This window comes from Eurosta solidaginis, chromosome 2 (assembly GCF_040869045.1).
Source record: "Eurosta solidaginis isolate ZX-2024a chromosome 2, ASM4086904v1, whole genome shotgun sequence".
Taxonomy (NCBI): domain Eukaryota; kingdom Metazoa; phylum Arthropoda; class Insecta; order Diptera; family Tephritidae; genus Eurosta; species Eurosta solidaginis.
In genome coordinates, this window is record NC_090320.1 from 108,793,988 (window position 1) to 108,812,868 (window position 18,881).

At 34.6% G+C, this 18,881-nt stretch overlaps 1 protein-coding gene and 1 pseudogene across 1 annotated transcript in view; one reads left to right on the forward strand and one right to left on the reverse strand.

Moving 5' to 3' along the window:
- Kdm5 (Lysine demethylase 5) overlaps positions 1-18,881 on the forward strand; it is a 624,217-nt gene that overhangs the window by 235,165 nt on the left and 370,171 nt on the right. The gene's annotated exons all lie outside the window — the stretch shown is intronic.
- On the reverse strand, positions 16,715-17,640 carry LOC137240144 (uncharacterized; annotated as a pseudogene).

Consider the following 18,881-nt stretch of genomic DNA (forward strand, 5'->3'; position numbering starts at 1 on the left):
GTTCGAGTTTTACGAAACTTTCCGATAACCCGTGACCTGAAATTTTGAGCAGGATTCCGGGCTCTACTAGGTTGTAATACTTAAGATAAAACAATTTTCTGGATGGGACAGGAATACAGATATTTAGAAAGTTCATCTACAACATGTGGAATGTTGCGACCTCAAAACGCACAAACTTGGAAATTTTGCTTTCGAGTCTTAAATAACGCAGAGACCTTAAACTTTGGACACAACTACGGGCGCTATTAGGTTGTAGTATTTAGGATAAAAGAGTAGTCTAGATGTGACAGGGATCGAGATATGTACTTACAGGTATTTAGAAAATCCATTTATAAGATGTGGAATATTTCGGTCGCTATTTGAGTGACTTATCGTAGAGCTAAATTTTCGAAACTAACAACATACTTCAGAACCACGTGACAATGCCACCTGAGGGATCCAAATTGTCGCTAGGTGGTCCAGGGATCGTGAAATTCAAAAAATCTTCCCAACTTTTGCTTTCTTGTTTTAAGGAACTTCCCGATAACCTAGCAATCTGAAGCCTTATACATAGCCTAGGGCCTATTACTTTGTAATATTTAATATACAAAAAATTTCTAGATGGGCAGAGATCGAGATATACATATAAAGATATTGAGAAAATCCATTTAGATAGAAACTTGAAACCTTACACATAGTTCAGTGAATCGTGATAATGTAACGAAAGGAGAAACAAGTAAGGAAGGTTAAGTTCGGGTGTAACCGAACATTACATACTCAGTTGAGAGCTATGGTGACAACATAAGGGAAAATAACCATGTAGGAAAATGAACCGAGGGAAACCCTGGAATGTGTTTGTATGACATGTGTATCAAATGAAAGGCATTAAAGAGTATTTTATGAGGGAGTGGGCCATAGTTCTATAGGTGGACGCCATTTAGGGATATAGCCATAAAGGTGGATCAGGGTTGACTCTAGAATGCGTTTGTACGATATGGGTATCAAATGAAAGGTATTAATTAGTATTTTAAAAGGGAGTGGACCTAAGTTCTATAGATGGACGCCTTTTCGAGATATCGCCGTAAAGATGGACCAGGGGTAACTCTAGAATGCGTTTGTACGATATGGGTATCAAATGAAAGGTGTTAATGAGCATTTTAAAAGGGAGTAATACTTAGTTCCATAGGTGGACGCCGTTTCGAGATATCGCCATAAAGGTGGACCAGGGGTGACGCTAGAATTTGTTTGTGCAATATGGGTATCAAACGAAAGGAGTTAATGAGTATTTTAAGAGGGAGTGGGCCTAAGTTCTATAGATGGACGCCGCCTTTTCGAGATATCGCCGTAAAGATGGACCAGGGGTAACTCTAGAATGCGTTTGTACGATATGGGTATCAAATGAAAGGTGTTAATGAGCATTTTAAAAGGGAGTAATCCTTAGTTCCATAGGTGGACGCCGTTTCGAGATATCGCCATAAAGGTGGACCAGGGGTGACTCTAGAATTCGTTTGCGCAATATGGGTATCAAACGAAAGGAGTTAATGAGTATTTTAAGAGGGAGTGGGCCTTTCTGGACCAGGGGTGACTCTATACTTTGTTTGTACGATATGGGTATCAAATGAAAGGTGTTAATGAGTATTTTAAAAGGGAGTAATCCCTAGTTCCATAGGTGGACGCCGTTTCGAGATATCGCCATAAAGGTGGACCAGGGGTGACGCTAGAATTTGTTTGTGCAATATGGGTATCAAATGAAAGGTATTAATGAGTATTTTAAAAGGGAGTGGACCTAAGTTCTATAGATGGACGCCTTTTCGAGATATCGCCGTAAAGATGGACCAGGGGTAACTCTAGAATGCGTTTGTACGATATGGGTATCAAACGAAAGGAGTTAATGAGTATTTTAAGAGGGAGTGGGCCTTAGTTCTATAGGTGGACGCCGTTTCGAGATATCGCCATAAAGGTGGGCCAGGGGTGACGCTAGAATTTGTTTGTGCAATATGGGTATCAAATGAAAGGTATTAATGAGTATTTTAAAAGGGAGTGGACCTAAGTTCTATAGATGGACGCCTTTTCGAGATATCGCCGTAAAGATGGACCAGGGGTAACTCTAGAATGCGTTTGTACGATATGGGTATCAAACGAAAGGAGTTAATGAGTATTTTAAGAGGGAGTGGGCCTAAGTTCTATAGATGGACGCCGCCTTTTCGAGATATCGCCGTAAAGATGGACCAGGGGTAACTCTAGAATGCGTTTGTACGATATGGGTATCAAATGAAAGGTGTTAATGAGCATTTTAAAAGGGAGTAATCCTTAGTTCCATAGGTGGACGCCGTTTCGAGATATCGCCATAAAGGTGGACCAGGGGTGACGCTAGAATTTGTTTGTGCAGTATGGGTATCAAATGAAAGGTATTAATGAGTATTTTAAAAGGGAGTGGACCTAAGTTCTATAGATGAACGCCTTTTCGAGATATCGCCGTAAAGATGGACCCCGGGTAACTCTAGAATGCGTTTGTACGATATGGGTATCAAACGAAAGGAGTTAATGAGTATTTTAAGAGGGAGTGGGCCTTAGTTCTATAGGTGGACGCCGTTTCGAGATATCGCCATAAAGGTGGGCCAGGGGTAACTCTAGAATTCGTTTGTGCAATATGGGTATCAAACGAAATGAGTTAATGAGTATTTTAAGAGGGAGTGGGCCTTTCTGGACCAGGGGTGACTCTAGACTTTGTTTGTACGATATGGGTATCAAATGAAAGGTGTTAATGAGTATTTTTAAAAGGGAGTGGGCCTTCGTTCTATAGGTGTTCGCCTTTTCGAAATATCGCCATAAAGGTGGACCAGGGGTGACTCTAGAGTGAGTTTGTACGATATGGGTATCAAATTAAAGGTATTAATGAGAGTTTTAAAAGAGAGTGGTGGTAGTTGTATATGTGAAGGCGTTTTCCAGATATCGACCAAAATGTTGACCAGGGTGACCCAGAACATCATCTGTTGTATACCGCTAATTTATTTATATATGTAATACCTGCCAAGATTTTAAGGGTTTTTTATTTCGCCCTGCAGAACTTTTTCATTTTCTTCTACTTAATATGGTAGGTGTCACAACCATTTTATAAAGTTTTTTCTAAAGTTATATTTCGCGTCAATAAAACAATCCAATTACCTTACCATATTTCATCCCTTTTTTCGTATTTGGTATAGAATTATGGCATTTTTTTCACTTTTCGTAATTTTCGATATCGAAAAAGTGGGCGTGGTCATAGTCGGATTTCGTTCATTTTTCATACCAAGATAAAGTGAGTTCAGATAAGTACGTGAACTGAGTTTAGTAAAGATATATCGATTTTTGCTCAAGTTATCGTGTTAACGGCCATGCGGAAGGGCAGACGGACGACTGTGTATAAAAACTGGGCGTGACATCAACCGATTTCGCCCATTTTCACAGAAAACAGTTAACGCCATAAAATATATGCCCCTACCAAATTTCAAAAGGATTGGTTAATTTTTGTTTGACTTATGGCGTTAAAAGTATCCTAGACAAATTAAATGAAAAAAGGCGGAGCCACGCCCATTTTTAAATTTTCTTTTGTTTTTGTATTTTGTTGCACCATATCATTACTGGAGTTGAATCTTGACATAATTTACATATATACTGTAAAGATATTAAATTTTTTGTTAAAATTTTACTTTAAAAAAATTTTTTTTTTAAAAGTGGGCGTGGTCCTTCTCCGATTTTGCTAATTTTTATTAAGCGTATATATAGTAATAAGAGTAACGTTCGTGCCAAATTTCATCATGATATCTTCAACGACTGCCAAATTACAGCTTGCAAAATTTTAAATTACCTTCTTTTAAAAGTGGGCGGTGCCACGCCCATTGTCCAAAATTTTACTAATTTTCTATTTTGCGTCATAAGTTCAACTCATCTACCAAATTTCGTCGCTTTATCGGTCTTTTGTAATGAATTATCGCACTTTTTCGGTTTTTCGAAATTTTCGATATCGAAAAAGTGGGCGTGGTTATAGTCCGATATCGTTCATTTTAAATAGCGATCTGAGATGAGTGCTCAGGAACCTACATACCAAATTTCATCAAGATACCTCAAAATTTACTCAAGTTATCGTGTTAACGGACGGACGGACGGACGGACGGACATGGCTCAATCAAATTTTTTTTTGATCCTGATTATTTTGATATATGGAAGTCTATATCTATCTCGATTCCTTTATATATGTACAACCAACCGTTATCCAATCAAACTTAATATACTCTGTGAGCTCTGCTCAACTGAGTATAAAAATTCCGATAGGTGGCGTGCTGTGGAGATAAAGAAAGTCAAACTTAAGGTACCTAGGTGGCACACGGAACGAGATACTTAAAAATCGTACGTAATCTAGCGACATTTCCACGAAACTTGCTATTGAGCTACAAACTATAAAGCTATAGTTAAAAACACCAAAAAATTGCCACAAAAGGAGAAAATAAAACGGAGATACACAGTTTTTTAAACACTTTTATTATATAAATCAGGGACTTAATAGTTATGTTTTATCGCAGAAACTTTGCTTCATAACAATTTTGGAATGAAAATTGAAACATTTTTGTTCAATTATAATTTTTTGTCAATGGTTACCTTTTATTTTTCCAGCTTGATAATTATTACACTGCGTTACAAAAACGAGCTTTAGTTCTGTCCTATGAACCAAATATACTGTAACGAATTTACTGTAAGTCTGCTTATTTGCAACCTTCTACTAACGTTCGAATCACTAAACTGTTGAATTGTAGTGTCATGTAGTGCCAGCCAACTAAAAACTAAAAATAAAACTAAAAACTAAAATAGCTGGCATCACCCCCACATGCAACCATGCATGTATGCACTTGGCATTACTGGGTGAAAGAGTCGAATGACGGAGAGAATTCTGTGGTTGGCTGAATCCTCCGTTATTCGATAGAGTCGCCACTGCATCATGAGATTTGCTGCTTTGAAGCGTCAGCAGTTTTCAGTTCAGTTGAGTCAGAATTGAGTCGGTCGCCGCGTTAGAACTAAAAACGCAAAAAGAAACTAAGTAATATTAAAGTGAAACAAACTAAAAAAGACAAAAACTAAATAAGAACTTAAAACAACTTTTAATTGTATAACTAAACCAACAAGTGTGTTTAAATAAAAGAAACTAAAAGCTAAAATAGTGTTTTGGTGTGGGTGCGTGGGCTAATTGTCCAAAAACGAGTGGCATCGGTATGCCACTTTACATGGCGACCGTGACCAATATTCGAAGCCAAAAAGATGCCTTTCAATGCTGAAGAGAAAGGAAAATATTATTTTTGAAATTTTAAAGGCACAATTTCCTAATTAAAAATGCAGTAGAAATGTAAAATTTATTTTAGTCAGATGATTCATATATAAACTACATACACTATCATGAACTATAAAACAGTTATGAGAGAATATACTTAGCGGTTCTTTACAGTGGTGTGAAATTATAAAACCATACAATTTAAAAAAAAATTGTATATCTAAATATGACGGCATTATTGGACAATATCTTATCTCGACTAAAGCGCGAACAAGTAATAAATAAATGCAATGGAAAAACTAAATAAATCAATATAAAAAAATTGGAATCAAGAAGTATTGATTTCGTACTAAGCAGAATGCGTTCGAATGAACTCCGAAGTTGAAAAAAAAAACCATAACGTCTAAGATGTGCATTAATCGACAAAAATAAACTCGCAATTCAAATTTATATTCAGCCCTATTCTGCATTTCGACTTGGATTGGAATTTTTTCGATTTGGCAATTTTGGTATTCTGTGTTCCAATCTCTTTCGACACAACTTCGAATCGTTCGATTTTTTGTATTCTGCATTTCGATCGTAGTTCCGTTTTTCTAAGTTGCAAATTAGTTGGCGGAAAAATATTTTCTTTTTATTTTTTTATTAATTTATAACAGAATTTTAACAAAAATGTAAGTAAAACTTGTTAAGAAACGTAGAAGGCTTGATGATGATTGTTTTTTATATGTTTCCAGGTCAAAAACAACATGTCGATGTCGAAGTCCTTGGACGTATTTGCCCCGCAAAAGTATCTAACACATACTTGAAAGCATCCTTGTTAAGTCGAGAGTTTTTTTGAACCTAAATAAGAGAATAAGTCTTTAAACTTTACCACTTTTAAGTTCAATTTCTTACAATTCGTCACTCATCTCAAATGGATTACACAAATGTCGCAATATTTGCCTTTCCATTCTCGTCTGGCCATTTTCGTATGCGTTGCTTTCCAACTCCACAAATATGCCGCGGCTATTGATTCCATTATAATAGACAGCTATAATTTGTGTCTGTTCGTTGGGTCCAGTTATATGCCAAAGCAAGCTGTCGGCGTAGAGGAAGGTGAAGCAAAAACGTAAACAGTCCTTGCGGAAGGAATAAATAAACCTTTATAAAGTATTTTAGGCCAGTGCAATGAAATTAGCATCCTTAAAATTCAGAAAATGTCAACTATATTCGTGCAGGAATCCGTTTTAACAAAACTTGGTGGCCACGGCAGGGAATTGGCCAAAAGAACGACAAAAACACACTTACAATTACGAAAGCACTTCACTCAAAAAAATATAACACTGCGGCAATATATTCTATTGCTTTTTTTGTACAAAATGGCATGGATAATAAAATATAAACGTTTTTCAGTGTTTTTTACAAATTTGCTTTAATTTATTTTGTTCCAATGTTCACACATTCATCTTTTTAAGTCTCTTTTAAGAAATATTTAAAGTAATGCATGGTTGCAAAAACACCTAACAAAAAAAAATTTTTTTTTTTACACATTAGGGCAGTTCAGAGTTTTGTGCATTGGATATTGAGGAAAAAATGTTTCTTCGTTATTTGGAAACATTTTTTTTTTAGATTTGGTTTTGCATTGATAATGATGAAAAAATTAACTTCGGGTTTTGATGTCGCGTATTAGCCATGACGTATCAAATGCATATCAGTATAAATTTTTCGCGTTTTGGTGTAAAAGCACTACACCAGTTTGTAAACACTATGACCACTTGCACAAAATCCTGAGCTCCTCTATTTTTTTGAATATGAATGCCATAAAATGAAATTTTTGCCTTCGTATTGTAAAGAATTTACTGCAAATCCTCTTATTTGCAACCTTCTGCTAAGTTCGAATCACTAAACTTTTGAATAAATAACTCCAATATTTAATAATGCAAAATGCCTTTATTAAAGTACTTCACAATAAATAATTCTACTATTGCCCGACAGATAGCGTGCTTAATCGAAACTGAATTATTGCGCCTCGACTGTTGTTGCCTTTATACTCTCTGATTTCCTCGTTCGCATCATCCCGATCAGACAAATCTCCCGATATAAACGCCGCTAGCATCTCCAAATGAACCACTCTTTTACTCCGTGGTTTCCCAGTGGTTTGTATGCGGTAGATGGTATCACTGATCTTCTTTACAACTTTGTACGGTCCTTCCCAACTGCACCGAATCTTGGATGGAACACCTTTCCGCCGGTGAGGGTTGTATAACAGTACCAAATATCCCTGCAAGAAACCTTCCGAATTATTGTTCTCATCGTACCTGCGTTCCATCTTACTACTCATTATCCTTGATCGTTCCCTCGCACTCTGTTGTTTGGCCAATGAACTACTTTGAAGAGCTTGCTCTTGACGGATTGGCTTCACATATTCAGTATCGTTCCGACGTTTCCCAATAGTGGTGCGCCCTGGCTTGAAACCACCCTTGCATTCTTTCTGGAAAATTCCCTCAGTCGTTTTCGTGCGTCCCTTTGGTTCTGTAAATGCCAGTGGTTCTCTCGCAGGTACTTTTGATTTCGCTTTATCTGGCCCATTTGTTCCATCAAATTTACCTTTGACTTTCGTGGTCTTTGTCGACTCTTCTCCACCAATACTCGATTACTGCTGAACCCCTTTTCCAAACTGAAGCTAAGTGGCACATCCTGGTTCTTATAGCGCATAATCTTTCTCCTCATATCGATCCTGATGTCATGGTCAACTAAGAAGTCCACTCCCAATATGACTTCATCAACAATCTCCGCCGCAATGAATTTGTGTAAAACCATGACCTTTCCAATTAATACCTCACATACCCTTCTCCTTGGACTTCGTTATACTCGCCAGTTACCGTACGCAACCTTGCTCCAGGTAACGGTTTTACTCTCCTCTTGCCCAAGTCAGATCGGATTAAGGAATGAGATGCGCCCGTATCTACAGTCAGTACATGCTCCTTGCCATCCAACTTTCCTTCGACGGTAAGACTGCTCGATTTGCTTCCAATTTGCGACACAGATATCACAGGACATTCAATAGCTGAGGCAAGTTTTGGTTCTTTACATCTGACACGCTCTTGCTCATTTCTTCCAACTTTGAGTTTACGGCCACCCACATTGTTGGAACTATTAGGACCAAGATCGCTATGACGTGCAATGTGACCGGGCTTCCCGCATTTGAAGCATTTGATAACTCCTTCACTCCGCTTTTGCAGTCCTTTCAGCGCCTCCAATATTGCGTCTACCCACTCTGGCCTTTTTACTTCCACACGTCGTGCTTTGAAAACTGGCTTACACAGAAGCGACGCTGTTTCCTGAATCAGACCTTGTGACACCATTTCTGCGAATGTTGGCTTTGGGTTTGCGTATGTAGCTCGCTTTGTTTCAACGTCCCGTATGCCATTTATAAAGCTCTAAATCTTTACCTTTCAGTGTATGCCACGGGTGGGTCCGCATTTGCTAAATGTGCCAGCCTTTCAACATCCGACGCAAACTCTTGCAATGTCTCACCAGGCTTCTGGAAGCGGATCAGTAATTCCATTTGGTATATCTGTCTCCTATGCTCAGTTCCGTTTCGTCTCTTTAGAGCACCCATCAATGCTTCATAACAGTTCCGTTCGCCCTCTGGAATGGTTTGTAAAATCTCAGCTGCAGGCCCTTTCAATGCCATGAACAGTGCAGCAACTCTATCTTCAGCACTCCCGTTGTTCACTGCTGCGGTCTTCTCAAACTGAATCTTAAACACCTGGAAAGGAACAGAACCGTCAAAGGATGGTGTTTTTACCTTTGGATTTCTTGCTGAAACTGCTAAGCGATTTAGTTGCAACTCCTGTATACGATCTTTCAAAGCATCCATCTCGGCTTCTATTTTATCCTGTCGACCACTGAAGCCTTTATGAAACTGGATTAGTTTTTCTTCCATATGCGCTTCCAGTTTTGATGATATACGAACTTCCTGCTCTTATAGTTGTGTGGAGATCTGAGATGATATCTGTGCTGAAATTTGAGCAGACATATCGGAAATACGCGTCTCCTGTGCTTCAATCTTAGATGTTATGCGTGTCACTGTCGATGTTTGAGCAGTTATTGCACCCAATATCATGTTCAAGTCTGTGCTCGTAACTGTCAGCGATGTTTCGTTTTTCTCTTCAATTTTTGTTGTTGTCTCGTCGACATCAAGATGAAAGACATACTCTTCCACGTTAATTCCTTCTGCTTCCATTGCCGGTCGTAGTCGTGCCTGAAGTTCGATTTTAATGCCGGATGTATTCAATCCACGGCTCTCCAACTCATTCTTCAGTTGCTGGATCTTCAATTCACTGAACTTTGCCATGTCCTTGTTGTCCTCTGGTATTTATTCAACAATTCCTCTTCTGACACCAATTGTAACGGATTTACTGCAAATCCTCTTATTTGCAACCTTCTGCTAAGTTCGAATCACTAAACTGTTGAATAATAACTCCAATATTTAATAATATAAAATGCCTTTATTAAAGTACTTCACAATAAATAATTCTACTATTGCCCGACAGATAGCGTGCTTAATCGAAACTGAATTATTGCGCCTCGACTGTTGTTGCCTTTTATACTCTCTGATTTCCTCGTTCGCATCTTCTAGGCGCTTCCATTTCCAGAATCTACTAGTTGGCCATCAGCTATCAAATTTCTCAGCTGTAACTACAATTGCACGATTTTATAGCTTCTCTCATTGCATACTTTCGGGAGTATCTCAGATATATGCATGTGGTCGTGCGTTGCTTCTCAGCTGCGTGTACGTACATATGTGTAGACATAATGATTGATTCGTTTATGTAGATACAAGTGACTGTCTGCTTTATTGTTGTTGTGACTTTGTTTACTTAGCATCAGACTAGGGATGTGAGTATCACTTAGTGTCACTCATATTCGTCACAGTATACATAAACCACAGACTATTTATCTTGTTCATTAATGACATTAGCTCTTGCTTCTCATCTACCAAATTTCTGCTTTATGCTGATGATCTCAAGATCTATTCTGAGATCAGTTGTTATTATGATGTCGTTGTTCTTCAATCTGAGATTAATAAGCTTTATATCTGGTGTGCTAAGAACCGTATTTTCCTTAATATAAGTAAGTGCCACACTGTGACGTATGGTTAACTGCTGAGGCCACTTCATACCTCCTATCATATTGCAGACACTTTTCTTCGAACGACTCTTGAAGTTAAAGACTTGGGGGTATACTTCGACTCAAAGTTTAATTTTAACACTCACGGCAGCTTCACAATTTCTAAGGCGCTTTCAATGCTTGCTTTTGTCAGACGCCATTCCGCAAACTTCTCCGACCCCTACACACAAAGTTTTATATAGTCCTTTGTGCGGTCAAAACTTGAGTATGCGGCTTTCATTTGGCGGCCTTACCACGCAGTTCACATCAACCGCCTGGAGCGGGTTCAAAAAATCTTTATGAGCTTCGCACTTATTTCATTACGATTCTCTGAACCGATCCCGTCTTATGAGTCTCGATGCCAACTAATATCCTTACTATCCCTAAACAATCGCAGAATTCTTTTGGCCTCGTTTTTCATTTTCGATCTTTTCACGACTGCGCGTTTTTCATTGACTGCGCGTTGCTTCTTGAAAGTATGCTTAAATACTCCCTGTAGAAACCTCCTATTAACAGAGCCCTATCAGAAATTATTTGCTTCTCAAGTGTTTTGGATATTGATTTCTCCGACTCAAAATACGCTTTTCAACTTAAACTAAAAAATTACTTAATCTGTAATAATATAAATTCTTTTTGCTAGTGTTTTCCATAGCTTAATATAAGCTGGTTTCTGTAATTTAGTCATAAGTGTCTGTACCAAACATTTGTTACTAGACTAAATAAATAAATATATAAATAAATTTAATATGAAAAAAAAAAAAAAAATTTAAATGTTTTCATTAACCACAACTTTAAAGAAAGCGTTTCGTTTGCTGTAGAAATTATATATATACATGCTCTCGTGAAACAGTTTGGAAATTTTATTAATAGCGGTGCGTCCGCAATATAATAGAAGATTGTTTGATAGAAAGCGGTGCGTCCGCGATAAAAAATACGTTTTTATTACTTTCGATAAAGCGGTGTGGCCGTACACATCGCTGTATGTTCGAAAGATAAATTAAAATTCTGGTTAGGCTTGTGAAAACAAGTGCGGTTTTTTTTTATATTTTTTTCCAATAGTCCGGAAAAAAATATACCAGCCTGTTTCGGTTTTTCATAAAATAAATAAAACCGGAACACGCTTGCCTATTTCCTTTTGCAAAGCCCATTCTGGGGGGCGAGAAACCACAGACCTGTCCATTGGTTAGCTAGCGGGGCTAACCTAGTGGGGGACAGTCGGTAAGTCCGACTAAGTTCGGCACGGAAGGGGGGTAGGCATTTCTCTAGCCTATAATTTAGAGAAAATCCGCAGACCGGATGTTCCTTTGTTTTCAAAAAAACAAAAACAAATTATATAAATATTTTAACCAGACTTACCATTTTATAAAATTTATACCAAACGCGACAAATATTAACCGGATTTTCAAATAATACTCGGATTTACAAAATTTTTTCTTTTAAAATAATAATTTTCAATAAAATTACCCTGTTTCAAACACATGTCCGATTCTGAGGGCAATTCCAGCGATAAATCAAGCTCTAAAGGAAGGTGTTCATTAGCTCGTGAAGAAGATTTTTTAAGATTTAATGACTTAGATATCGCAGAAAATAATAATTAAAATTTTCAGTCAGTAACACTCAGCCTTCAGCAAATTCGTCTAATAATTCAGACAACCTACTAACTAGCACTTCCAATTTTCAGTCAGAAGCTGACTTTTCCAATTTTCGTTCTACTTCAAATTCTTCCAATTTGCCTTGGACAAATAATTCTTCAGATTTACAATCGGTTAACAATATTCAATTATGGCAACCTCAGAACAGAAAAAGTTGTTCATTACCAGTTGCGCCTCAATTATTAGGGACAACTACAGCGGCGATCCGCTGGCATAAGAATCTTTTATCGACAAAATAAAATTAATTGTAGTCTTCTCAGGTCAAAATTTAAATGGCACTTTTATTGCATTTTTGAATTCCAAACTTGAGGGAAAAGCACGCGAAGCATTGCCAACCGAGATAAACTCAGTTGATGACATAAAGGCTGCCTTGAGAAATAGAATTAAACCGTACAACTCGAAAGTTGTTTCTGGTAAAATCGCGTCCTTACATGTTACCAATAATAACTACTCGGACTTTGCCTAGCGCGTTGAAGAACTATCCGACACAAGTCAAGGCATATAAAATGGCCGTAGAGCAAACAGTGAATGTATGCAGGTTGAACACTCGTTCAGAATTAGTCAAATCCATTCTGGCTTCAACTACCTTCAGTGATTCAAAAGACGTAGTTGCAAAAATGATAGTTGAACGTAATAATGAGGTAAAAGAAAGACAAGTACTACACTCAGAAAAGAAACACTTTAAAGTCACTTTAAATCCAGTACAAGGAACTTTAAAATTAAAAATTTTTATGTATGAAAACCAGCCGTATTGAAAAATATTTAATCTTAAAGTTAACACTTTAAAATGTAAATTATTAATGTTAGCACTTTGAATATTAAAGTGAAAACTTTACATTTTAATATGCGCATTCTCGAATATAATTTAAACACTTTTGATTTTAAAGTTCACACTTTTAACCCAATTTAAAAATGTTTGTATTTAAATTAAAAGTTAACACATTCAACCTCAAATTAAAAGCTTTAGCTTTTATTTTGAAAGTGAAAACATTCAAATGCAATTTAAAAGCTTTCACTATAACACTATTTTAATTGTTTTTAATTCACTTTTTTTTTTTATTCAAACATATTTAAATTTAAATTTATTTTATATCTATGAAATAACTTATTTATAACTCATTTATAATTCATTAAATAAAGTAATTTAATTTAAAATTAAAAAATAAACCATTATATTATTATATCTTTTTTTATCTTGCATATGTCTTTCCATTGTTAATTTGATGTAAATTCATAGGCAGGCTTGTGAAACGTGATATGTTAATCAGTTTAAGGCAATTTTGTTTTATACCAGTCTCGTAAGATTGAAAATGTGCATCAAATTTAATAATTTCAATAGGATAACATAGAACGTAAATAATTTCATTTTCGTAAATAAAAAGTTTGATTTTATAGATACAACAATTTATTTCATTCAGTAATGCTAAAAAATTATTTTGTTTATACTCGATTCCTTTATAATGTATTATAGTCGAAACATAAACAGATTGATAGTTAATATTTCCAAAGTTCAATATTTTAGGAAAATATTCTTCTTTTGTTAAGTCCTTTGTAATAAATGTTTCAGTGTTAAAAGCATGCGGAAACCCATCTTTATACTTATGTGAAAAATTTGAAAAACATAAAGAACTTTTCATAGCCGTTGTATAAGTAGGATTTACTCGAGATGTTATATTGTTAAAATATATTTTTGCATCTTTATGTTTTGCCTCGAAACGCATTGCCCAGACAAACTTGAGAGGACCACATTTCTCAATTGCGCGTGGGTAGTGCACCTAAAAATGATGCTTAGGTTTCAAATTACCGTAAAGTAGAATATATAATTGATGATATGCTTTAATTAAATTTTTTAACTTATCTAGATCGAATTTAGAAAAACTAGAATCAAATAATAAATCTACTATTTCTATTAGCAACACCAACAGTTTCCAATGCTTCACGTCTGGTGAAATTAAATCTCCTATCATGAGTGGAAGAAAATTTGTAAAGCATAAAACCTCACTAGCTGTCATTTTTAAGTTGTACGATTGAAGTCGGTCCATAAGGAGAGGCTGCGAAATATTTCCTATTTCAATATTTCCAAACTGAAAAAATTTTTTTCTGCTGTTAATAATGTCTAATGAAATAATTTTGTCATTTACCAAACCCAAGATTATGTTGCAAATATCATATACGCAAATCCCTTCTAAAACGTCATGCATAATGTCAAAGCAAATGTTATTTGTTACGTGAAAGCTTTTTAACTCATTAAAAATACAAACTGTTTTGACACCGGTGTCTTGAAATTTATTGTTAAATAAGTCATCTTCGTATTGAATCCAAGTTCTTAGCAGTTGTTCGTTTTCTGAAACATCAATTTTAATTTGATCTTTAGTAGTTGTACATGCTCGACAGTAACGCTTGGCACTAAAAGATTGCACAAAACCCAAAATACTATTTACACCTAAATTATCTCCAACTATAAGGCCTAAAACGAAATGTACTTTGAAAGTCTGATCAAATGATTGAATTAATATCCCTTCCTCCAATGATTTAAGCTCTTCAAGTAAATGGAAGAAGGACGTTCTGTTTCCACAACATTTCAAATCTTTTGTAGATATAAAAGCAGCATTAAAAATAAAATCAAGTTTTGAGAGTATATATTGTGGCATAGTAGGGAAATTGTAATAACAACCGCAAATTGAGAATGTGTGACTACCAAGAGCGTTATTTATTTGAAAGTCATCAAAATATAAAACATAGCGTATTACCAGTTGAGAATCAAATTTTAATTTTATTGAATGAAAAATTTGGCCATTACAAACATTTGAAAAATTAGTATCTGCTAAAAACTTTTCTGTATTTTCTAAAGTCATTTGTAAAACATTAGGTAACTCAAAAAGTGCTTTAAATTGAAATTTTAATGGCATTATTTGAATGCTAAGCTTTTTACTATCGAGTGTAGGGTTTCCCTGAACAACTGTGTCAGCTATTTCATTAAGAATTACAAAAGACTTTGGGCTTTCATATAAATTCATTGCCTTCAAAACTGTAATTATTCGATGTTCAGATTTTATTTCCATAAATGGATCATCACAAAAGTTAAGAATACAGTCAATATCGTAGTTCAGGTAATAAGTTACTATTTGAATTTGAAATAATATTTCTGATTGTAGCAGAAACTGTTCCTAGTAAATCTGATACCATGCTTTGTGTATTTAAAACATCTTTTCTTGGCATGGTACTTTTTGAATATAGTTGCAGACATAAAGCTAAAGACTTATTTTTTAAATCCGTTATGGTTTGTTCTCTATTTATATGAAATTGTGAACTTGTGCTTGGCATTGTTATGATAGGTTCATCTGATAAAATGGGTTCATCTAACCTAATTCCGGAGGATGTGGCGGGTAACTCTGCTGGTGTTTGTAAAGTGTAAATTATATTCTTTTTTGTTAACAAATGTCGCTTTAGAGAACTAAAGTTAGAAAAAATTTTCTTACATTTATTTTGTTCGCATTGAAGTTTATCTCTATTTGACAATAAATGCATGTGTTTTAAATGCTTTATTAGCACATCAACACTTTTAAATAACTGAAAACATCTGTTATACATTATTACAATCGAAAAATTTACAAAATTAATTTTTTTCATTCATTGTGTTAACAATGAAGAAAGATTTGAACTTTTTAAATCAAATTTTGAATCTAATTCATAAAAATACTTTTGGATAAACATCAATGGCATTTCGCAGATCTTAGGATATTTAAGATTAAACACGTGAAAGATTTTAAAGCATATATCCAAACTTTCAATAAAAGAATTTAGTATGTACAAAGTTTTGTCAAAGTAAATATAAAAGGTTTTAAGATCGTCCTCAGAGTCTCCTACCACAATTATAAACGGCTGTACAGTCAATTTATTATAAAAATATTTACCGATAATTTCTTTTATTCGTATTGAGTAATCGCTAATTGTTGTTAACTGCAATACGAAGCTTTCATTAGCATCTTTAATGGTGGCTTTCTTTTTTGTATTTCCATCTACACTAAATCTTGCTGAAGGCAGCAGAACTGAATTGAGAAGAATTGTAAAAATGTAGTCTTGACAATCTAAAAAAAAAATAGTTAGTGTTATTTTATTAATTTAACAACAACTTACCAATTTTTTTCGTCGTTTTTGCTTGGTTCAGAAGATCTATTGATTGCTGATTCCGTATGTTGGCATAGTAGTAGTTCACTATCTTGGTTTTAAAATTATCCCACTTTGTTTTTAAAAGATTATCTTTTTGTGGATAAATCAAATTGAAATCTAGATTAATCTAAAAAAATATATAAATTTGTATATCCTTGAATTTTGTGTTAAAGTTCTTTTTAAATACCAGAAATTGTGCTCTGGAGTCTTTTAAAATTGGCCACTCCTGCAAAAAATTAGAATTCGAAAGCTTTGCCAAATCCTTCTTCCGAAATGTAAATGTTTTTTGCCATTTGTCAATAACCTCATCCCAATTACTGACATCTTTTTGAAGCGAAGTTTTTAAACATAGCGACAGCGTTTCGTCAACTTCAACATTTTCTTCTACTAATGGATCACGTCCTTCACTCGAAAGAGATCTTTCCGCAGATGGACTACTCTTTCTAATTTTGTCTTTAAATTAAAATATTTGGAATAGAGCTTGCCTGATGGGTTTTTTTTTCTTTGACGAGGAATGTAGTAATAATCCTAAAAGAAATCAGTTTACAATATGTTCTTTTAAATATATCGTTTTTAATAATACCTCGGACTCTTTTTCATTGGGAAATAAACCAATTTCTTCCACAATACTAGCAAAGTGTTCTAGTCTAAGCTTTGTCTTTGTTAACATGACATCTTCTAAAATTATTTTAATGAGGGCATCGCGTTGCTTATTCGTAAAACATGCCCTTTCCTCATAATATTGAATAAGTTGTTTTCCGGCTGAGTTATCGTTTAAAAATGTTGAAAGGGGCTGCAATGCAATTTATCATAACATTTAATACAAAACCTTTTACTGTATATTCTTACCTGTGATCCAAATGCGTTTTCTAGCCAACCAACAACTTTTGAAGTCTGGCTCAACGTTTCGTCTTCTATTCCAAACTGAAAAAATAAGTTTGCTAAATTATAAACGTAGTGATATTGAAATGTTAATTGTACCTATGTACGTGCTTAACGTCGCAAATAAGCTTCAAAATTAATATTATATTTACCTTTGACTTGCGCCAGGAAAACAACTTTTCTCTAAACTCTGCTCGAAGACCAATATTTTTTACTGCTTCCGCAATGTCTTCTTTCGACAAATATTTTAAGCTTCGAAAAGTTATTCCAGCATCTAAGGAACATTAATAATAATGCATAAGTGTTAATATTGCCGAAGAATTTTTACTTACTTTTTAGGCCAAGAAAAAGTGTTTCCAGATCAAACTCCTTTAGCAGATTAAGGAGATCCGTTTCTTCTTCAAGACACGTGTACGTTAAATCACCCTGCTCATTAATTTGGATATCGTTGCCAAAAATTCGCAGCAAGCCGTTTTCCGGTATAATTTTACCCTGACTGGTCATTCTTGTATCTTGTTTACACTTCTAAATTCTTAAATGTCAAAGTGAACACTTTTAATTAGAAAGTGCCATTTTGATTTATAAAGTGAACACTTTAAATGTCAAAGTGAACACTTTTAAATAGAAAGTGCCACTTTGATTTATAAAGTGAACACTTTAAATGTCAAAGTGAACACTTTTAAATAGAAAGTGCCACTTTGATTTAAAAAGTGAACACTTTAGATTTCAAAGTGAACACTTTTAAATAGAAAGTGCCACTTTGATTTATAAAGTGAACACTTTAAATGTCAAAGTTAACACTTTTAATTAGAAAGTGCCACTTTGATTTATAAAGTGAACACTTTAAATGTAAATGTTAACACTTTTCTGCAAATTGATCACTTTACATTTTAAATTTAACATTTTCAAAATAAGCGTTATAATTTTATTTTTAAACTTTTAAAAATTTTTAATTAAATGGATTCACTTTTAATACAATTTTAAAAGTGATTACATTATAAATAATATATTTTACTTTAAAATATAAAGTTTGTCATTATAAAATAAAGTTAACATTTTTAAATTTAAGAATTTTACATTAAAAACAAAAATTTTAACTTTTAAATTAAAAGTAAACAATTAAAAAACTTAAAATTAGCACTTTTACAAAATATTTTTTTTTATGTTCCCCATAAAGAACCTATAGACTGAGACACTTTAAATAAAATTTAAAAGTTTATTTTAATAATTTGGGAAAAATTTAAACAACGTGACATCAGGACGGACAAGGCGACAGCTGTTCCGATTATACCTTGTAAATCTCTTCAAAGCCTTTTCTCCCGGGAGTGGGAGTCGAACTCGCACCCCTACGATAGTTGAAATGGTTGTAAACGCATTCAGCTACGTCATGCCTGTTGTGAAGTCTTTCCCAATTGCCTTCTTTTTGCATATTTTAATCTTTTTTACACATTGCATACTTCGTATGCAATTATGTGTTAAAGCTATGCTTGGTACGGCGGTTTTCAAAGAAACTTTGGTTTTGTTGCTGTTTTCGTTCTATTTATAGAACTACAACGAATTAACCAATTTTGTCTGTTTGTATGATTTTTAATAATCGGGGATTGCCCATATTGCTTTTTTTTTAAATGTATGAAAACATTTATTTGAAGCAATTTTTTAATTTTATAATTTATTTTAATAATTTGGGAAAAATTTTAAACAACGTGACATCAGGACGGACAAGGCGACAGCTGTTTCGATTATAC